Source organism: Oryctolagus cuniculus, chromosome 3 (assembly GCF_051225735.1).
Source record: "Oryctolagus cuniculus isolate XC-2025 breed Fujian yellow rabbit chromosome 3, ASM5122573v1, whole genome shotgun sequence".
NCBI classification, from domain to species: Eukaryota; Metazoa; Chordata; class Mammalia; order Lagomorpha; family Leporidae; genus Oryctolagus; species Oryctolagus cuniculus.
In genome coordinates, this window is record NC_142869.1 from 183,814,056 (window position 1) to 183,837,242 (window position 23,187).

The following is a 23,187-nucleotide window of genomic DNA, read 5'->3' on the forward strand; positions in this document are numbered from 1 at the left end:
AAGTCTGTTCTCTTGGCCCCTGTGCCAGCATCGTTCTGTGGTGGTGCCGAGTGACGCCCACGGGAAGCAAACGGTGTGATGCCTCCCGGGCCACCCACGGTGAGAGCACAGCAGTGACAGTGCCACGCTGAACGTGGAGGGCCCACACTTCCCCAAAACCTGCCCCTACCCTTCCTCCGGATGAAGTGAGCGCCTCCCCAAGGACCAGCCATGCACCTGCCATGCTCTGTGCAGGCGTTCACAATGCTCTGGGTGGGGCACAGGGCGTCTGTGGTTTCATCAGAAGCTGGTCAGTTACCAAATTATTGAAGCAGAGACTGGGGTCCCCCAGCCTGTCCCCCCAAAAACTGGAGATGAGAATTGGGAAAAAATGAGAATATTCCATCTCTGCCTACTCAAACATTTTTGACAGGGGCCGGTGCTGTGACATAGTGGGTTAAGCCCTGGCCATCAGCACCGACATCCCATATGGGCACCATTGTGGCCCTTTGGGGAGTGAACAGCAGATGGAAGATCTCTCTCTGCCTCCACCTCTCTCCGTAACTGTGTCAAAAATTTTTTAAAAATTTTCCATTATTTGAGAAGCAAAGAGACAGCTCTCTCATCCACTGTTCATTCCCCAAATGCCCACAACAGCCAGGACCAGGCCAAGCCGAAGCTGGAAGTTGGAGGTTGCATCCAGGCCTCCCACGTGGAGCTGGAGCCATTGGGACTCTGCCCCAGGGTGTGCATCGGCAGGAAGTTGGATGTGCAATCAGTCGGGTCTTGCACCGAGACACTGATACGGGATGCATGTGTCCCAAGTGTCGCAACCACTGCCAAACGCCGCCCACCCTCCCACTCTCTCTCCAACAAGAGCTCTGTCTTTATTTGGGCATAACCCACAGACTGCCACAAAGGTTAGAGACACTTCTACAGGTACACATGCAGAAAGGGAAGGAATTTGTCTTTCCCACGTTTGCCTCAACACCCCATAACCTAGAATGAGCATATATCACTCCTGTAACAAAAAATCTGGCAGAGTTTTCGGTTTGGGTCGAAGCATCTGATACAAGGATAACTACACTGGGTGTGTCTGCTCCCTCCGTCTGTCAGGACAAGGCCACCCCACGACACGCGGTCAGTATCATTGCCCAGGGCTTGGCATATTTTCTCAGTAGGAACTTAGCCCTGACCACAAAGTGGAGGACCTTTTTTTTAAAAGATTTATTTGAAAGGCAGAGAGAGACAGACAGACAGAGGTCTTCCATCCGCTGGTTCACTCTCTAGATGGCCGCAACGCCAGAGCTGTGCTGATCTGAAGCCAGGAGCCAGGAGCCTCTTCCTGGTCTCCCTCACGGGTACAGGGGCCCGAGGACTTGGGCCATCACTGCTCCCCCAGGCCACAGCAGAGAGCTGGATGGGAAGTGGAGCAGCCAGGTCTCAAACTGGCGCCCACATGGGCAGCCAGCAATGCAGGCGGCAGCTTTGCCCACTGTGCCACAGCGCCGGCCCCAAAGTGGGGGACATCTCAGCCTCACTTTCCTTGCTCTGGAAAGAGCCCCCATCCAGCTTTGGTGACGCGCAGGCGAAAGAAGGCTCTTTCTGTTTCTACACGCTGCTGCTTTCCGAGGGTGGCCATGGGAAATAAAGCAAGATGCCGGATCAGCTCCTGTGGCGATTCCCCGAGTTCCAGGGCTGCCAAGGCCGGCACTTGCGAACTTGGATTTGGGGGCTAGGAGCCGTTGAGGCCCAGACTGAGGACCATACCCATGTCCCAGGTGTCTGCTGTAGGCACACTCCTGAGGTTTATGAAATGCAATGGCTCTGAAGGTACGGGCCAGGAGGCACAGGGCTGAAATACTCCGCCTGGCCGGAGACTGTCATGTGGACCCGTTTCAGGCTTTGCTGGTTTTAAAGCAGGCATTCCTTGTTCACAGCAGGGTCTATTCCAAGCCATAGAAAGTACCAGAAAGCAGGCACAGCTCGCTTCAAGTGCTCGGAAGATATCCCTGGCCAAAGGTCATTTGCTCTCGCCATCTCCAGGGTCAATTACTCGTGTGGCTCGTCAGAGTGGAAAGCCCACTTGTCTGTTTTCCAGTTTTCTCCTCTTTTTCCTGTTAACAGTTACTGAGTCCATGGACCAGCCTGGGCTTTCCCTCCAGTACTTAGTTCCCCAGGGTCCTGTGCGAGGGACCCCATCTCCAGCCAGAGCCGCCAAGGGCAGAGCCCGCGAATCTGTCCAAGCAGCCTCTTGGCGGAGATGGACGATGAAGAGCCTGTGCCATTGCCCCTCTCCAAGGGGGTTATGTGACTGTCAGACTCACGGGGCCCACTCCCTCCTGAAACACAGAGGGCAGCTCGCCACTCCCACTGCACCCCGTCTCCCCTCGCTGATCTTGTCCTCTAAGGGAACACCTGTCCACGAGTGTGGCCCTGAGTCCAAGTGGCAGACTGTGAACAGAGTATTGCTGCACACACACACACACACACACGCATGCACACTCACACTGTTTCTTGCCTGTGATGGGTACTATATAGAGATAGGAGAGAGATAACGTTGCCTGTTTTTAGACATCTCGGTGTTTTCAGGTTGAATATATCCAGAGCCTAATTTCTCTCCCGTTCTCCTGACTCAGGTCTGATTGAGCTCCGAGTCAGACGTGAGCTGCGTCGGTCTTTGGCGTTGGGTTTTAGCCTGGCAGGTGTGTGTGGGTGGAGCGCTAAGGACCGCGGCCTTTGCTGTAGGGAGAGAGCGACATCTCCCTCCGCGCCAGACACCCACGATTCCCGTGGGACATGCAGCAGGCTGGCAGTGTTTGGGGGGTCTTGGCTCCGTGGTGATTTCTTTTGCAACATTTGTGTGTGAGATGGGAGTCTTGCTAAGCTTGAAGTCTGATCTGGAGCAGGGAGTGGCCACTAGAGCTGCTGTTGGATCTTTGGGGGAAAAGAAGAAGATTCTGTCACATAAACGCGTCATCCTGCTGGAGTACGAAGTACTGCTAGAGAGTGCACTGCCTCTGCTTCTCCGTGAGGATGCGCTAAATTCTGTAACTGGCAAAGCGGCGCTGAGACAGCGGCCTGCGTCGCTCATTGGTCCCACAAAGATGAGCCGCTCCGAAACGCTTAGAAGTCAGAGTCTGTGTCGTTCAAACGCCAAGCGCTCCACTGAAAGGCTCATAAGCTCACCAGCCAGTTGACGATTCCTTTCCATTGCTCCATCTCCAAGGCTAACAGCCCCCGCCAGGCGGTAGACGCTCCGTGGCTGCTCCGCACACTCCCACGGCTGACTCCTCCCCGTGGACCACTCTGATTTCCCGTCAGTCAGAAGGATGGCTTAGAATGCTGCTGGCCACTCAGCAAAAAGCCAGGGCTGGCCTTAGAGGGCTGCAGAACGTTGAACGTGTAGCCTTCCCCACGTGATCACCATGATGGCTGATCCCGGGTACCGACCTGGCTGAAGTGTCGCTTCTGTGTGTGTCTGTGAGGGTGTTTGCAGGGGAGACTGGCAGGTGACAGTGGACTGAGTGGGGAGGATCCTCCCTCCATGGTGGCAGGCGCCCATCAGCTGGGGCCTGGATAGGGCAAAAAGGCGGGGGCAGGTGACCTCCACCCCTCTCTCCGGGAGCTGGGACACCTGTTCTTTGTCGGCGGACAACTGAACTGCAAGCTCTCTGGTCTTTGCACGTGAAGGCTCCTGCCCGTGTCTCCCTCCCCGGGGTTCTCGGGCCCTTGGCTCCAGGCTGAGAGCTGCAGCCCTGGGCTCCTTGGGACTGAGGCTTTTAGACACACACTGAACCGTGCACCAGCAGGCCTGGTCTCCAGGTTGTAGATGGCCAACCATGGGACTTCGCATCTCCATATCATGTGTGCCAATTCCCCTGAAGAGTCTCCTGTCCTCTCCATCTGCCTGTCCACTACAAATCTGTTCTAGCTCTCTGAGAGCCACGACTAATGCAACCATGTTCTCACAGGTGACGCATTTGCATTCTGTAGTCACAGTCTGCGTGAGCAGGGACAGTTGTGAGACAGAGACCCCATGCCGGGGACAGGCTGGAAGTGCCCACCCCTCCCACCTTGGGGACACGAGGAAGCCGGGACAGTCATAGGACGGAGACCCCATGCCAGGGACAGGCTGGAAGTGCCCACCCCTCCCACCTTGGGGACACGAGGAAGCCGGGACAGTCATAGGACGGAGACCCCATGCCAGGGACAGGCTGGAAGTGCCCACCCCTCCCACCTTGGGGACACGAGGAAGCCGGGACAGTCATAGGACGGAGACCCCATGCCAGGGACAGGCTGGAAGTGCCCACCCCTCCCACCTTGGGGACACGAGGAAGCCGGGACAGTCATAGGACGGAGACCCCATGCCAGGGACAGGCTGGAAGTGCCCACCCCTCCCACCTTGGGGACACGAGGAAGCCGGGACAGTCATAGGACGGAGACTCCATGCCAGGGACAGGCTGGAAGTGCCCACCCCTCCCACCTTGGGGACACGAGGAAGCTGGGACAGTCATAGGACGGAGACCCCATGCCGGGGACTACCTGGAAGTGCCCACCCCTCCCACCTTGGGGACAGGAGGAAGAGGAAGCTGGGACAGTCATAGGACGGAGACCCCGCACTGGGGACAGGCTGGAAGTGCCCACCCCTCCCACCCTGGGGACACGAGGACGCCGGGAGTTACTTGCAGTTGTGCTGGTCTGCTTGTTCAGGTCACACAGGCAGCAAGCACACCGACGCATCTGGCACCAACAGTGTGTTGTCAAAGTGACAGGAATGGAGACAGAGGAGGGAAAGGTGGTGCCAACAGAAAATGCTCCCTCCATTCCCTACATAAAAACACACGAAGCACCAGCCCTGTGCTGGGGTCACAAAGATGAATGAGAGCCTCTGCCTCAAAAGGTTGTGGAATGGGGGCACAGGTGCATAATTAGATCAGTGCAGTGCAGGGGGGCCTTGAGGGAGCAGCGGGGGCCACACCCCCAGTGCAGGGGGAGCTCACCTAAGGGAGATCATTGCAGTGCAGGGGAGCCTTGAGGAGCAGCAGGGGCCACACCCCCAGTGCAGGGAGGGCCACACCCCCAGTATAGGCAGAGCTGACCCAAGGGAGACCATTGCAGTGCAGGGGGAGCCATGAGGGAGCAGCGAGGGCCGCACCCCCAGGGTAGCCAGAGCTGACCCAAGGGAGGGGTAAGCACTCCCCAGAGGTCAGCGGAGACGAGGGACCTCCAGGAGGGACCTCAGCAGCACCCTGCGGCCTCAAACCAGCTCAGGCCACTCGCCGGTTCAGAATCTTGCCAGCTGGGTGTTAAATGTGGTCATTATTAACAATTAAATTGCATCATAAGTTTATAATTAAATCATTTGAATAAACTTAATACTAAAAACGTATGTCTCCCTAATTATTTTACTGTCATCCATTGCGTCTGAGCGGTGGAATTCCCGTCCGGTTGTGGCAACTGCACTTCTCCCACGTCCACCCTCCACAAAGTGCTGGAAGCAGTTGCGACGGACGGTGCTGCAGGGCGGGGCAGGGAGACGGGACTCCAGGCCGTGCAGAAGGAAGAGGGGTGGGTGAGGCCGGTGAGTTCGTGGCGTCGGATCCTGGGTGACCCCCGGGAGCGCACGAGGAGCTGGAGCAGGAGCCTTGGCGGGGCTTTGGTGGGGCGGGGGGGGTTGCCTGTGCAGAGCTGACTGTTTGAACGAGAGGCTGAGCTGCAAGCAAGCGTCAAGGGGACGCCCACGGTGGATGGATTCACCCACCTGGCATCCAGCCTGTGACGGGAGGTGACATGTCACGTGTGTGGTATCGGACCTGGGAAGCCCCCAGGCAGAACTCCTCAGCAGACAGCTGCCTGCTGAGAGGAAGCATCCGAGACATCTGGCCTGGGGCTCTGCACCAGACACCGGCCAGGGATGGCGGTGAAAGCTTCAGAGACCGTGAGGTCACCGGCAGGCGAGCGTGGTAGGAGCCGGCTGGGATCAGGCGAGGGACAGCAGGGACAGCCGGGAGAAGGGAGCAGGATGAAGACCAAGGGCTCCAAGAAGCAGGAGGTCTGGGCCCTGGTTCGAGTCCCAGCTGCTCCACTTAGCTCCCTGCTAATGGCCTGGAAAAGCAGCAGAGGATGGCACCGTGCACCCACAAGGGAGACCGGAAGAAGCTCCTGGCTCATGGCTCCAGCCTGGCTCCGCCCTGTCTGAAGCTGCCACCTGGGGAATGAACCAGTGGACAGAAGACCGAGTCTCTGTCTCTCCTCCTCCCTCTCTGTAATGCTGATTTCAAATAAATAAATAAATTCTTAAAGATGGTTCACTCCCGAGATGGCTGCAACAGCCAGGACTGAGCCAGGCCATGGGTGCAGGGGCCAAGCACCTGGGCCACTGTCTGCTGCTTTCCCAGGGGCATTAGCAGGGAGCTGGATCGCAAGCAGTGTTGACGTGTGCCACTGTGCTGGCCCCAAGGAGGCACATCGTGGCACTTGCCCGTCACAGGCCAAGATTCCCGCATTTTTATTTCTCAGTGATTACGAGGGACCTGGGTTGGGCACTGAACACGTGTGCTCCGCTCAGGAGCGAAATCCTGGCTCAGATCTGGCTGTGGCTAGCTTTTGGGGAATGAACCAGTGGATGGAAGATCTCTCCTTTGCTCTCTGTCTCTTCATGTCTTTCAGTCACTCTGCCCTCCAAATAAATAAATAGATCTTGTAAATAATAAGGAAGATGGGCCTCCTCACTGCCAAAAACTCTAGGGATCTGTTGCAGGTACAAAAGCAAGGAGAACTGAAATCGGAGGGCAAGCCCACGACTGGCTCACCTGGAAACGCTGTGTGCCATGGGGTGGAGCCCAGGGGTAGCGCAGGTAGGCGGGGGAGCAGCAAGCTCCCCTCCCAACCCAGGGCCCCGAGTGAGGCAAGGCGTGGCCACCCCCGCAGGGAGAGCCCCCTGGCCGCCAGGACTCTCCTTCCCCGGGCTGAGAAGGCTGGCCCGCTGATCCCTACAGACCCAGGCTGGAAGCAGGCGTGGGGAGAAAGCGTGCAGAAGTGAATGAGGGCACGTTGCACTGAGACCACGGAATATGGCGCTGTCCCGTCTGGGTTCGAATCTCGGTTCTGCTAGTCATTCGCTTGGCTAATTTCCTTACCTGAGTCTTTGGTTTCTTTGTCTACAAAGTGGGGATAATGATAATATACCCCTCATAGAGCTGTTCAGGGTTAAATGAGGCAGTGCCCGTGCAGTGTTCCGAACAAGGCGTGTGGCTGGCTGGAGCTGGTGGTGAGTGTGGCTTCGATGCTTTGCTGGGAGAGCCCATGGTCCCAGCCTCCTTCCTGCCCTCATGGGGCTATTGATCATTCTCTCAAGCCATCTTCCAATTTAAGATTGAAAACAATGATTCTAATAGATTCCAGGTAAACAGTGAAAAATCCACCTACATTATTTTTTGGTGAGTGCACACTCAGATTTTTCCTCATTCCCAAATAAATTAAAAGAAAAAAAATGTATGAAACAACTCTTTAACATGAACATAGATAAATATAACATTCAAGAAATGTGTAAATTATACATATATGTTGTTATAGAAAATAGAAAAATTTAAATAGAATTTCAAACAATAGTTAAACTACATTTGATGGGGAGGGGAGGTAAAAATCACAGACTGCATTAACTGAGAGGTGAAAACAAGGGTGGGTGCTTGGCTTAGCGGCTAAGACGCCAGGCGGGATGCCCACATCCTCCATCAGGTGCCTGGGTCTCGCCTCCACTTCCAAGTCCTGTTTCCTGCCAGTGCGCACCCTGGGAGGCAGCAAGTTACGGCTCGAGTAGCTGGATCCCTGCCACCGTGTGGGGCCTGCATGGAGTTCCGGGCTGCCAGGTTCAGGCTGGCCCAGCCCGAGGAGGGGCCCGAAGATGAGAGTGCTCGCTCTCGGGCTTTCTCTCCCTCCTTTTCTGTGTCTCTGCCTCTCAAATAGATTAAACAAGCAAAAACAGATTTAATGACATGGCAAACATTTGAATGGACTTGGCAACCACAACAGTTAGAACTGACGAGCCAAGCAGTAAGCAGTGAGTGGGGAGAGACTCAGCACTCAGTGCAGTGAGACGCCAGCTGCAGGGAGCCCCAGAGAGACAAGAGGAGACACAGGAAGGGCACGGGCACTCCAGGAAAAGGGCAGGAAAGTGCATCTGAAAAGAGCTGGGGCCATCGAGAAGCAGCAGGAACAAGATGGCCGTGATCGTATGCTCTGTACTACTTGTTAGATTTTATTATTCCGTTGTGTTTGTCATGTATGACGGGGCCTCAGAAGTTCGTGGCACGTGAGGCCAGCATCCTGGCACAGCAGGTTAAGCTGCCGCTCACAAGGCTGGCCTCCTGTACCAGAGCACTTGTTCAAGTCCCAGACGCCCTGCTTCTGCTCCAGTGCCCTGCTGATGCACCTGGGAACAGCAGCAGATGGCCCAAGTCCCTGGGCCCTGCTACTCACCTGGGAGACACAGATGGAGCTCCAGGCTCCTGGCTTCAGCCTGGACCAGCCCTGGCTGTCGCAGCCATTTGAGTGAACCAATGGATGAAAGATCTTCCTCTCTATCTCCCTCTCTACTGCTCTGCCTTTCAAATACATAAATCTTTTTTTTAAAGTTCATAGAAAATGGAATTAAAAGATATATTTCTGGGGCTGGTGCTGTGGTGTAGCAGGTTAAGCCACTGTCTATAGCGTCGGCATCCCATGTGGGTACTGGGTCGAGTCCTGGCTGCTCCACATCCAATCTGGCTCTCTGCCATGGCACCGGGAGTGCAGTGGAGGATGGCCCAAGTGCTTGGGCCCTGCACCCACGTGGGAGACCTGGAGGAAGCTCCTGGCCCCTGGCTTTGCCCTGGTCCAGCCCTGGTTTGCAGGAGTGAGCCAGCAGATGGAAGAGCTCTCTCCTCTGTCTGTCTGTCTTTCATTCTCTCACTGTAGCTCTTTCAATAAATAAATAATTTTTTTAAGAAAAAGATATATTTGGGCTGGCGCCGCGGCTCGATAGGCTAATCCTCCGCCTTGCGGTGCCAGCACACTGGGTTCTAGTCCCGGTCGGGGCGCCAGATTCTGTCCCGGTTGCCCCTCTTCCAGGCCAGCTCTCTGCTGTGGCCAGGGAGTGCAGTGGAGGATGGCCCAAGTGCTTGGGCCCTGCACCCCATGGGAGACCAGGAGAAGCACCTGGCTCCTGCCATCGGATCAGCGTGGTGCGCCAGCCGCAGTGCGCTGGCCGCAGCGGCCATTGGAGGGTGAACCAATGGCAAAGGAAGACCTTTCTCTCTCTCTCTGTCCACTCTGCCTGTCAAAAAAAAAAAAAAAAGATATATTTGTTTTGGTCCAAAAAAGTTGAAATCTGTGCATAGTTTTTTTTATACTACTCATTTTCCATGAATTTCTTGAAGATCCTTTGTATGCATGGATTTCAAAAATGTTTTACACCAAAATAAATTTCTCTTTTAATTTCATTTTCCACAATTTTTGGGAGTCCCTTTGATCCATCACATGTTCTCCATGTGCGTATGTTTTGAGCCTTGTGTTGGGAGTGGGAGAAACAATAAACAAGATGACCATGGCTCAGGCCAAGCCTGAGTGTCACCCGCACTGCCCCCTCCCACATGCCCTGTGGGCGGGGAAGGAGGCAGGCAGAGCGGTCCAGAGGCTGGCTGGACACCTGCGTCCCACATCAGAGCGCGTGGATGGGAGTCCCGACTGTGCTTGAGACGCCAGCGTCCCGCTGACGCACACCCTGCAAGGACTTGGCCCTGCCTGCCATCCCTGTGGGAGACCCGGGTTGAGCTCCTGGCCCCTGGGCCCTGGCTTCTGCCTAGCCAAGCCCTGGTTGTTGGGAGCATTTGGGAAGCGAACCAGTGGATAGGAGATCTCTGTGTCTGTCTGTCTGCCTCTCGAAGAAGAAGATGATGGTGATGATGATGTAAGGAGCGGTAGACAGGTTCACACTCTGGAGCTAAGTCGGCAGGTCTTGCTGCTGATGGGTTGTTCAAGGCAGATGGGGCGTATGGAGTGCTCTGCCGAGTTTCTGGCTAGAACCGTAGGAGTGCAAGTTCGGAGAAGGAACCTGGTCAGAGGTGAGGGAAAGCAGTAGACAGGGCTGGATGATGCGTCTTGCTGGGGGCCCCGGCCTGCTGGCGCAGGGAACAGGGGCACCACTGACCTGGTACGGGAGCCAGGTCCACGCTGCGTGAGGACATGAGCTCAGCAGGAGACTCCATGTGCTTGGGAAGGAAAGGTGAGGAACAGAGGGCCACAGGGAGGCCGGGAGAAGAAAGGTGCTGTGTCTGAGAACAGGGCGGGTGGAGGGACGAGGCCGGTGCCGACTGGAAGTCTGGGGGACCATTGTGGATTCAGAATCGGAGCTGAGACCTGGGGTCCGGCCTCAGTGGCAGAGTGACCGCAGCTTCCGCAGGCAGCTTCACGGGCTTCACAAGTCACAGTGTCGGCACCCATGCGACCCGTGGCACTGCATCCGCTCACCAACCACACTCAGCGTAACTCGGCCTCCTCGGGAAACCCAGAAGCTTCCTGAGGCTCCTGCAGTACGTCAAGGTCACCATTAGGAACCGGAAGCCTCGGTAGTACCACCCAACTGTATTTCTGAAGGCTTTGGAGCCGGCAGCGCCCTGGAAACCTGGCGTGTGAAATGCACAAAGCGCCGACCTCTGTGGTCTCACTGCTCCGATCCACCGGGTCTGTCCCAGTGCACAGCTGACCCGCACTCTGTTTCCTGCTTTCACGTTCCTGCTGGCCCCGGAAGCCAGGTGGCAGGCAGCTCCTGGCCTGGTTTGAGCAGCAGGGTACCTGGCCGCCTCTGTTCACCCCTGGGCCCCTGTTGGTTGGCTCCCTGCGTTGCTTCCCTTGCCGACAGCTCCCCCACCACCACCGCCCTGGCTTCTACTTCTCCCTCCCCTCCTGCTCCACCCGCCTCTCCCGCGTGGCCTGCTCACCCCTCTTCCCTCTGCAGAGCCCCTGGGTTCGCGGCAGCACTGGCCCGGCTCTCACTGAGCAATCATCGCCCTCCCTGACTTGTGTCTGTCAAAGAAAGGAGACATCCCTGCCAGGGAGCTTCATGGCTGCCGCGCTCTCGATGAACTAAGGTTCACTGCCCCGCGGCGACCCCCAGGCTAAGCTCCTGGAATGCACACGTGAGCGCTGAGCGGCTGGGGAGGGCGCTCCCTTTCCCGAGGAAGGAGATGCGCAGAATCAGACTGCGAGCTTCGTTGGCCAGGCCCCGGCTGGGGCCCCAGGAGTCACTGTGAGGGCAGTGTGGCCCCTCCGGGAGGGCTGAGTGCTGGCTGCTCGGCTCTGTGGGGCACTGCAGAGAGAGAGAGAGACCGCCAGCGCTTACCACCAGGAGGCCTCATCTGCTGGCTCATTCTGTCTTTCTGTCACATTTATTTTATTTATTTGAAAGCCAGAGATGAGAGATGAGAGAGAGCAAGAGCGCGCTTCCATTAGCTTCACTTCCTAAATGGCTGCAATGGCTGGGGCTGGGCCAGACCGAAACCAGGAACCTGGAACTCCATCCAGGCCTGCCACACGGGTGCAGGGGCCCCAGCACGTGGGGTGTCTTCTGCTGCTTTCCCAGCCACATTAGCAGGGAGCTGGATCAGAAGTGGAGCAGCCCGGACTTGAACTGGTGCTCACATGGGATGCTGGAGGTGCAGGTGGCAGCCTAACGCACTGTACCATAGTGCAGGCCCCCATTTGCTGGTCTTCTAATGAACCCTTCTATCTTCTTCTCCTACCCCCAATCCAAAGAGCATATGGGGAGGTAAAGGATGGATGAGACAACAGCAAAAAAAATAAATAAAATCTGGTCATTTGCAACAAAATGGATGAATCTGGAAAACATCACACTTAGTGAAATAAGCCAGTCCCAAAGGGACAAATACCATATGTTCTTCCTGATCTGTGAGAACTAACAGAGCACCTAGAAGGAAATATGTAGAGTGAAATTGACGCTTTGAGAAGCAGTGACTTGAACAGCCTTGTCTTGACTGTAGAGGGACAGTTTTGTTTTGTTTTGTTTTTAATGGAGAATGGGCCTGGGAATGGGTGAGGGAGGAGGAGGTGGGTGGGAGGACGGGTGTGGTGGGAAGAGTCCCTGTACTCCTAAAGTTGTACTTATGATTTGTACTCCTTAAGTAAAAGGTTCCTTTGGGGGGAAACACAAGGGGCGGTGAGAGCTGGGAGCCTTGCTCGGCACAGGAAGCACTGGGGGAGTGGTGGGAAGCCTTCCTGTATCACTGTCTTCAAACGAACGCCTCCCAGCCAGCTGAGCCGCTGCGTGCGCCAGCTCATGTATTTGCTAAGCTGCACAGAGTAATAGGACTTTGGGATGGTCCATTCCAACCACTCAGCCCCTTTAATAACCACATAAGATAGTAGGACAGTCTCCTTCACTATCCAAGGGGCATTGGCCCCAGGAGCCTGTGTAGATACCAGGATCTGTGGTCGCTTGAGTCCACTGCGTAAAACGGTGAAGTCTTTGCAGATAACCTATGCACATCCTCCCATAGACTTTACCTTTTAAAAGATGTTTTTTTATTTGAAAGGCAGAGCAATATGGGGGGGGGGGGTATGTGCTCTCCCATCTGCTGGTTCACTCCCCAAATGGCTCCAGCAGCCAGGTCTGGGCCAGGCCAAAGCCAGGAGCCTGCAGCTCCATCTGGGGCTCCCACATGGGTGGTAGGGACCCAAATACTCGGGCCATCTTCACCTGCCTGCCCAGGTGCACCAGCAGGAAGTGGCTTAGAAGCAGCCCAGACTCCAACCAGCAGGATCTCCATCCAGGTCTCCCATGTGAGTGGCAGGGGCCCAAATACTTGGGCCATCTTCTACTGCCTTCCCAGGAGAATTTGCGGGGCGCTGGATCAGAAGTGGAGCCGCTGGGGCTCCAGCTGGTGCCCGTGTGGGGTGCTGTGCTGCAGGTGCAGCTTAGCCCGCTGTGCCAGCACACTGCACTTAGACTTTCCATGTGCCCCTGCGCCACTGCTGCCACTCCAGGTCCCTGTGTCAGCAACACCTCGCGTTACCAAGGTCTTGTTTGCCACAACAACCCCATACTGATATGGAGTTCGTAATTCAGTCCTTGTATCATGTATTCCATGTGCTTTGACAAATGGGCAATGACACTATCCGCCCTTGCAGTAAGCAGAGTGCCTCTGTGTGTCTTTGTGGCTTCATAGCTCACTTACTTCTACTGCGGATGGCACTCCATGGTATGGAGTACCTTAGTGTGCTTATCTTTTCATTTGTCATTAAATACCTCACGTGCCCTGCCTTCCATCAGATTCAATAAGGGATACACACAAATGCAAAACTTTATCCTCAAGGTTAGTCTGGCCATGAAGACATATGTTAGACAAAACCATATATATATTTTAAGGTGTTAGAGTGTGTGATTTGTACCAAGCAAATGCAACCGAGAGAAGCAATGTCTCCAAGGACTGTGAATCTCTCGAAATGAGAGGCACATATTCCATGCATCTGTGAGGCAGGGCCCAAGGCGCCCATCACATCCTCAAAGAAGTACACTACCTGCACACCCAAAATTAAGCCCCGTGGGGACAGAGAAGGGTGTGGTCACCAGCTGTGCCGCAGGCTGTGAGGAGCTCACCGAGGGCCGGGCTCCACCTGAACCTGACCAGCAGTGCTGGCAACCTGGGGTGTGGACAGCAGCACGAGGGTAGTCCAGCGAGCGGAGCGGCCTTGGGGAGGGAGAAGCCCAGATCCACGGAGTCAGGAATGGCTGAGAAGGGAGGCTGCTAGGACACATTACTCTGGAGGCAGAAACCTCCAAGTATCTTGTTCATCCCAAGTGGAAGGTGCCTCGTGCCAGCTGCAGGTGTGTGTGCGTGCGTGTACACACACACACGCATTGAGACGCGCTGAGATGATTTTCTTTCTGAAATACCACCTCCTACTTTTCTCTGCCACTTCTTGGTAGAGAAATTCCTCTACTAAAGGGCTTTGAAAGAGGTGGCACGGTGGTGGTGGCGTAGCAGGTAAAGCTGCCGTCTGCAGCGTCAGCATCCCGTATGGGCGCCAGTGTCGGTCCTGGCTGCTCCAGTTCTGATCCAGCTCCCTGCTGAGGCTCCTGGGAAAGCAGCAGAGGACGGCCCAAGTCCTGGGCTCCTGCACCCACGCGGGAGACCCAGATGAAGCTGCTGTCTTCTAGCTCCAGCCTAGCCCAGCCTTGCTTGTTGCAGCCATTTGGGGAGTGAACCAGCAGATGAAAGATTCTCTCTCTCTCTCTCTCTCTCTCTCTCTCTCTCTCTCTTGCCGCTCCCTTTCTCTGTGTAACTCCGATTTTTGATAAATAAATAAATCTTTAAAAGGGGAGGAATTTGAAATAGCAAATCAGTATGAAACCATAAACCCTGCTCGGGAAGGGAATACGGGAGAGAGAAAGAGAGGAGAGGAAGAGAAAGAGAGAGGGAGGGAGAGGGAGGGAAGCAGGGAGGGAGAGAGAAAGGGAGAGGGAGGGAGGGAGGGAGGGAGGGAGGGAGAGATGTGTGAGAGGGAGGGAGGGAGAGATGTGTGAGAGGGAGGGAGGCAGGGAGGGAGGGAGGGAGAGATGTGTGAGAGGGAGGGAGGGAGGCAGGGGAGGATGGCTTCCTTCGGCTTCAGCCAGACTGGGGTCAGCTCTGGGCTCTGAAGCGCTGTGCTGGTGTTCCCGTCTGCCCTGGGGAGGAACACACTGACAGCTGTGAAGCACTCTGGGACTGTCCCTGTCAATGTGCTGTCCCTGCCTGAGATATGTCCCTGTCTCTTCTCTTCTTTTCTAAATCAAATGGACGCCTAAATGTCTGGCTCAAAATCTGAGTTTCCCTTGACTGTTTCTGAGGCTGTGGTCTTTGCCTCCCCACAGATCAATACACTTTGTGATAAGAATCTCTCACGTGGCCCAGAGCCAGCAGATCGCCCCACACCTCATCTGTTTGGATCTCCGCCTTGCTTTCCCCACAATATTGTAAGTCAGAGGTGTTCGCTGGTGTCTGCCACACTAACACGGTGTCTGGCATCTAGTAGGTATTCAATGAACACTTCTTAAGTTGTGTGAGTGACTGATGGGATTCCTGGTGGGATGTTTTATGCCCTCTTTCTAGCAGATAACCATCCATTACATTCCTGGAAACCGGTGGTCTGGTCTTGTCTATCAAGCCGTAAATCAGCCCCAGCGACCTTTCTTCCTGTGGGTCAGAAAAGGTCACACTGCCGCTGTAGCCTCCTCTTTTCCTTTACCTTTCGGCCTGAAGGTCCCCGGTCTGGGCCTCAGTGACCCTAAATGATGCTTACACTTTAACAGTGACTCTCCAATGCGTCGCTCTGGAGGAAAAGGATGAGAGTGGGGCCTTCCCTCCTCCCCCCGCCCCCTTCGTGCCAGGGCCGCCCTGGGAGCCAGAGAGCTGAAAGAGCGAGCTCAGGCCCCTCCAGCTCTAGGAAAAGTCAGCGCATTTGCTTCCAGTCGCTGCCCACAACCGACAGCGAAGGGGCCAGCTAACCACTCACCCAGCTTTGCTTTGCGCAATCCCTCGAGAGCAACTGCCCGCATTCCCGCCCACTGTTTGCTTATCTGTTTATTTCTGCTGTCCATGAACTACACCCAGATGCGGGGCCAGATTCTATAGGAAATTTCTTAAAAGACAAGGGCTTCAACCTCCTGGACCTTCAGGGAGACAAGGGGTGGGTGTGGTGCAGACCAGAAAGCGAAGCACCAAACAGCTCGCAGCCTCCCTGTGTTGGATCTTGCAGCAGGTTGTGTGGACCCAGGACCAGGCCTCAGCCTTGCGGTTTTGCTGTCTCTAACACTCGGTTCACTCAGGACTTACCCGGATCCGCTGAGCTCATCCTTTCTAGATAAGTCCCAGCCTAGCTTTGCTTCACCCCAAACCTGCTTGGGGTGGGAGGTACGGCCATGTGAGGCTGGAACCCTTGGTTTCTGCTGCGCATGGAACTGACGTATCTCCAGCAAGGAGAGAGCTTGCTACTCATGGAGGCAGACTCCTGAAGTCACGTGGTAGAGGGTTGGCACAGGGGGATCCGCACACAAGCCCTGCTCCGCCTAGGGAAAGATCTGGAGACACAGACACATCCTCCCCCTCACCCCGCCTGGACCTCACAGACCCTCACAACCCTCTTCTTTGCTTCTGTGTCCAAAGGGCATATTTATTTGTTAAGATTTATTTATTTGAAAGGGAGAGAGGGAGAGGGGAGAGAGAGAGAGAAATAGAGAGAGAGAGAGATCATCCATTCACTGGTTCACTCCCCAGATGGCTGCAACAGCTGCGGCTGGGCCAGGACGTGTCAGGAGTCAGGAGCTTCATCCGTGTCTCCCACGTGGGTGGCAGGGGGCCCACGCGCCTGAGGCGCCATCTGTGGTTTCCCAGGTCCATTAGCCGAGAGGTGGACTGCAAGCGGAGTGGCCAGGATTGGAACTGGGTTGTGGGATGTGGGCAACGCAAAGAAAGGCATAACCTGCTGCCCCACAGTGCCCACCCCCTTATTTAAATTTCTTTATTTCAGAAATTTTCACCCAGAAACCTTTTATTTAAGGAATATAAAGTTCATGCATTTCATAAACTTTAGGAATTTAGGAATATAGTGATTCTTCCCACTGTACCCACCCATTCTTCCTCCTTCCTCTCCTAGTCCCGTTCTTATTTCTAACTGAGATCTGTTTTACGTTAACTTGATACACATAGGATTAACTCTGTACTAAGAGTTCAACAAATTGTATCAAAAAGAAAAAAAAAACTGTTCCTCAACAGTAGAGACAAGGGCTGTTCAAAATCATTGCATCTTGAAGTGTCAATTTCACTTCTATATATTGCATTTTAGGTGCTCTATTACTTATCACAGGTCATGGAGAACATATGGTATTTGTCCTTTTGGGACTGGCTTATTTCACTAAGTAGGATGTTTTCCAGGTTCATCATTTTTTTTTATAAACATCAGGATTTCATTTTTTTTTTACCACTGAGTAGTATATGTATAATGTACATATCCCATAATTTCTTTATCCAGTCTTCAGATAATGGGCATTTGGGTTGATTCCATATCTTAGCTATTGTGAATTGAGCTGCAATAAACATGGAGGTGCAGATAAATCTTTCGTATGCTGATTTCATTTCCCTTGGGTAAACTCCCAGGAGTGGGAAGGCTGGGTTGCATGGTAGGGCTATATTCAGACTTCTGAGGAATCTCCACACTGTCTTCCACAGTGGCTTTACCAGTTTGCATTCCCACCAACAGTGGATTAGGTCAAAAATGAATCTTGATGTGAATAGAAGGGAAGAGGGAATGGGAAAGGGGAGGGTTGCGAGTGGGAGGGACGTTATGGGGGGGGAAGCCATTGTAATCCATAAGCTGTACTTTGGAAATTTATATTCATTAAATAAAAGTTAAAAAAATTTTAAAAAAAAACCAGTGGATTAGGGAACCTTTTTCCCCACATCCTCACCAGCATTTGTTGTTTGTTGATTTCTGTATGTGAGCCATTCTAACCAGGGTGAGGTAAAACCTCATTATAGTTTTGATTTGCATTTCCCTGATGGCTAGTGATCCTGAACATTTTTTCCATGTGCCTGTTGTCAATTTTGGATTTCCTCTCTTGAAAAATGCCTGTTGAAGTCCTTTGCCCATTTTTTCACTGGGTTGTTTGTTTTGTTGTTGTTGAGTTTCTTGATCTCTTTGTAGATTCTGGTTATTAATCCTTTATCAGTTGTAGAGTTTGCAAATAATTTCTCCCATTCTGTTGGTTGCCTCTTCGTTTTGCTGAGTGTTTCTTTTTCACTACAGAAACTTCTCAACTTGATGTAATCCCATTTGTCAATTTTGGCTTTGATTGCCTGTGCCTTTGGGGTCTTTTCCAATGACTCTTTGCCAGTGCCAATGTCTTTCAGGGTTTACTCAGGGTTCTCTAATAATTTGATGGTATTGGCTCATAGATTTAGGTCTTTGATCCATTTCAAGTGGATTTTTGTGTAAGGTGTAAGATGTGGGGGTCTTGCTTCATACTGCAGCATGTGGAGATCCAGTTTTCCCAGCACCATTTGTTGAAGAGACTGTCCTTGCTCCAGGGATTGGTTTTAGCTCCTTTGTTAAAGATAAGTTGGTTGTAGATGCATGGGTCAATTTCTGGCATTTCTATTCTGTTCCACTGGTCTATCCATCTGTTTTTGTACCAGTACCAGGCTGTTTTCATTATAACCGTTTTGTAGTATGTCTTGAAATCTGGTATTGTGACATTGTGACGCTATTTGCTTTTGAAGTACAAGATTGTTTTAGCTATTCAAGGTCTCCTGTGTTTCCATATGAATTGGGTCTTCTTCCTCTTTGTTGATTAGTTGCTCCAATGGTGTGTCAATTTTGTTTATTTTTAGAAAAAGCCAGCTTTTCATTTTGCTGATCTTTGGTTTTTTAGTTTCAATTTTATTTCTTCTCTAATTTTAATTATTTATTTTCTCCTACTAGTTTTGGGTTTGGTTTCCTGTTTTTTTCTAAGTCCTTGAGATGCATTGATAGCTCATTTATTTGCTACCTTTCCAACTTCTTGATTAGGCATCAATTGCTATAAATGTTCCTCTTAACACAGCTGTTGCTGTATCCCATAAGGTTTGATATGTCGTGTTGTCATCTTCATTTGCTTCCAGAAAGTTTTTGATTTCTCTTTTGATATCTTCTATGACCCCTGCTCATTCAGGAGCATGTTGTTCAGTCTCCATGTGTTTGCATGTGCTCTAGAGGTTCCTGAGTTGTCTATTTCCAGCTTCATTTCATTGTGGTGTGAGACAATGCATGGTATGATTTTGATTTTTTTTGAATTTGCTGAGACTTGTTTTAGGCCTGGCATGTGGTCAATCCTAGAGAAAGTTCTGTGCACTAGTGAGAAGAATGTGTATTCTGCAACTGTAGGAGGAAAAGTTCTGTAGATATCTGTTAGGTCCATTTGGTCTATGGTGTCAATGAACTCTGTTGTTTCTTTGCTGATTTTCTGGTTCATCTGTCCATTGCTGAAGTCCCCCATTACTACTGTATTTGGGTCTATGTCTCATTTAGATCCATTAACATTTCTTTTAAATAGCCAGGTGCCCTGTAATTGGGTGCATATACATTTATTATAGTCACATCTTCCTGCTGAATTGATCCCTTAATCATTACATAGTGCCCTTGTTTTAACAGTGTTTGTATTAAAGTCTATTTTGCATGTTATTAAGATGGCTACACCAGATCTTTTTTGGTTTCTGTTAGCATGGAATATCTTTTTCCATCCTTTCACTTTCAATCTGTGTGTATCTTTGTTGGTGAGATTTGTTTCTTGTGGGTAGCAAATAGATGGGTTTTGCTTTTTAATTCATTCAGCCAGTCTGTAGCTTTTAACTGAAGAGTTGAGGCCGTTTATATTCAAGGTGACTGTTGATAAGTAACAACTTTGCCCTGCCATTTTTCCATTAATATTCCTATTGTTTACTTTGGATTTCCTTTGTACTTTTACTGGGAGATTTTCTGCCTTCACCTTCTTTTGTAGTGATGACCATGTTTCTGTGTTTCTGTGTATAGCACCTCCTTAAGCATCTTCTGCAGGGGTGGATGAGTGGTGACAAATTCTTTCAATTTCTGTTTGTTATGGAAAGTCTTTATTTCACCTTTATTAATAAATGAAAGCTTTGCAGGGTATAGTATTCTGGGTTGACAGTTTTTTTCTCTTAAGACTTGGAATATATCTCACCATTCTCTCCTAGCTTGAAGGGTTTCTGATGAGAAGTCCACAGTGAGTCTAACTGGAGATCCTCTGGAAGCAATCTGGCATTTCTCTCAAGCACATTCTAGAATCTTCTCTTTATGTTTTACTGTGGTGAGTCTGACTACAATGTGTTGTGGTGAAGATCTTTTCTAGTCATGTCTATTAGGAGTTCTATGTGCTTCCTATACTTGGACGCCCCTTTCTTTCTCCAAATTAGGGGAGTTTTCTGTAATTATTTCACTAAAAATGCCTTCTAATCCACTCTGTTTTTCCACTTTCAGGAACTCCTAAGACCTGTATCTTGGGTTGTTTGATAATATCCCGCAAATCGCTGACACTGTTTTTAGTTTTCTAATTTCTTCTTCCCCTCCTCCTCCTCCTTCTCTTCCTCCTCCTCCCGCCTCCTCCTCCTTCTCTCCCTCCTCCTCCTTCTTTCTTTCTTTTTTTTGGTCTGACTATATAATTTCCAGAGATTTGTCTTCTAACTTGGATAGTCTTTCTTCTGCATCATTGACTCTGTTCATAGACTTTCCACTGTATTTTTTATTTGTTCTATCGAAGTCTTCATTTCTAATATTTCTTTTTTTAAGAAAAGATTTATTCATTTATTTGAAAGTCAGAGTTACACAGAGAGAGGAGAGGGAGAGAGAGAGACAGAGAGACAGAGAGATCTTCCATCTGCTGATTCACTCCCCAGTTGGCCACAATGGCTGGAGCTGCACTGATCCGAAGCCAGGAGCCAGGAGCTTCTTCCGGGTCTCTTATGTGGGTGCAGGGGCCCAAGGACTTGGGCCATCTTCTGCTGCTTTCCCAGGCCATAGCATAGAGCTGGATGGGAAGTGGATCAGCCGGGTCTTGAACCAGCGCCCACATGGGATGCCAGTGCTTCAGGCCAGGACATTAACCCGCTGTGCCACAGTGCCAGCTCACATTTCTAATATTTCATTTTGACTTCTCTTTAAAATCTCAAGTTCATGGAAAAAATTTTCATTCATGTCATGTACAGATTTCTTTAGTTCATGAATTTGCTTCTGATTATCTCTAATTAATCCTATGATCAATTTTTAAAATTCCATTTCTGGCATTACGTCAGTGTCTTTATCTTCACATTCTAGTATTGAAGTGCTGTTGTATTCTTTTGGGGGGCATCATGTTGTCTTCCTTATTCTTGTTTCTTGAATTTTTACATTCATTTTTAGGCATTTGTTGTGATACTTTCTGGTTTTTTCCCCCATGATGGCTTTTGTGTTCTATGCCTCTGTGGCTTAGTGGAGTGTCTGCTCTTCCAGTGAGTGCTGAGTCGTGTCCTGGGTGTGGTCAGGGAGCTCTGGTACAGTTTTCCTCCACAAGAACCACACAAAGCACCCGGGCAGTCCTCGGTGTGAGCACAGATCCTGTAGCAATGGCCCTCACCAGGGAACCAGAGAGCCCTGAGCATGCACAGCCACCACGGGGACTCCTTGAAGTCCCAGCCACACCCTGCGCCCTCCCACACAGCCACAGTGTTTTCACAGTCCCGGAAAACAAGGCTCCCACGCTCTCGAGCACCCCGCCTCTGTCAGTTCTCCCGGCCAGACTCTGCTGTCTCCTCTCAGCTGATTGCTGGGCGCACAGACACAAGCTTGCTCAGCTGTTACGTGTGTCCAAAATGGCACCCACCCTCTCTCAGCTAATTACAGGATTCCAGTGTCGGGTGGTCGGGGAGAGAGAAAACTGCCCCCCTTTTTTCCCTCCAGGTTGGCAGGTGCACTGTTCCCCACAGGGCTCCAGGTCAGGCCCATGCCAGGCTCTTCCGCAGTGTTATCCCCAGTGGTGGGCTGCTGCAGTGTGGTCTCGCCTCACTCCAGAGCTGGTGCAGAGGCTCTCGGCTGCGGGGGTCCAGAGCTGTGTGCTCCCACACCCTGCACACAGATCCACAGGTCCCCCAGTTTTCCTGGACTCTTCTGTTTTCTCCCTAACCCTTTCCTGAGATTGTACTCCCCCCCCCCTTTTAAAGTATCCTCCCCTAGACTAGAGCAGTGAGCTCCCTCCCTATTCTGCCATCTTCAACTGGACCTCTTGTTTCAAATTAAGTATGAAACCTTTGCAGAAAAGTGAAAAACAAGCCCCAGTCCAGAGATGTACAAACAGAAAGTTAATCTCACATCTCTGCCCCTGTAGTAATAGATATGGAGAGCACGGGGCAGGTGCAGCCTCCCGTGCCTTTTGCTAGAACTGTACAAAGACACACAGGATAGTTAGGGATTTCACACTTCTTTTATAAATATTACACAATGCACTTACTCCTCTCACTAATACATCATGGGCATTTTCCCTAGGCCAAGGAGTACAACTCAAGATCGCTATTTTCAGTAGTTTCACCATGTTTGAGATATCCCAGTCCCCTTTGTGGTTAGATGCACCCACGTCACTGTGCTGTGACCCTTGGAATGTGGACAGAAGTCTGGATATCATTCCAAGGCCTGGCCTAGGGAAACGTCCCACAGGGGAGCCTCCATTCCCTTCTCCTGTATGCTGGAAGCAAAGGGCTTGCGGCCCCCACTCACTGCTGGGGGACACCTGGGCCCCCGAGTCACTGCGTGGAAGACCACCTGCTAAATATCCATTCTGCATCGTTGTAAGACGGAGAAAAAGTGTCCCTTGTGTTGGGCACTCCTTGTGTCACCTGATTGAGGCAACCACTTCTCCCACTAGTGCTTCTGTTTCTGAATGGATAACCGGACGTCAAATCCAATGTATATCAAACAATCATGCTTGTTATACATCCTCCTAATACCCATTAATTCATACAAATTTAATCTGGCGTCCACACTACCTACCTTATCCATCAGAAGGAAGACAGAAGACCAGGAAAAACATGTCTGACATTCAAATCTTGGCTTATTGCTGTGTAACTGCATTTACTTTGATCACAGGGAAAACAATTTCTCCTTTCCAGAAGTTTCAGGAACCATTTTTCTGGTTTTGAGCACCATGTTTGTCCGCCGTCCCTGACTCCTCACTAGAACTATCTGGGCTTTGCTATTTTCACAGGAATGGATACTTTCTAAATAATATTTCTTTTAAGATAGGATAAAGGATGAGTGGAAAACACGTGGGGAGGTGAGAGCAAGGGGCATGAAAGGGAATTGGCTGGATTCCTATTGTTCCAGCTCTCAAAAACCAAGCTTTCAGTAGTAACAGTGGTTTGAGTGTTTCATTCAAGCCTGCTCCCCAAAGAGTCTCATGCCCTCTGCTTGCATTTTTTCTGAAGATTTATTTATTTATTTGAAAGGTAGAGTTACAGAGAGGCAGAGGCAGAGGCAGAGGCAGAGGCAGAGAGAGAGAGAGAGAGAGAGAGAGAGATCTTTCATCCACTGGTTCACTCCCCAAATGGCTGCAATGGCTGGAGCTGAGCCAATCCAAAGCCAGGAGCCAGGAGCTTC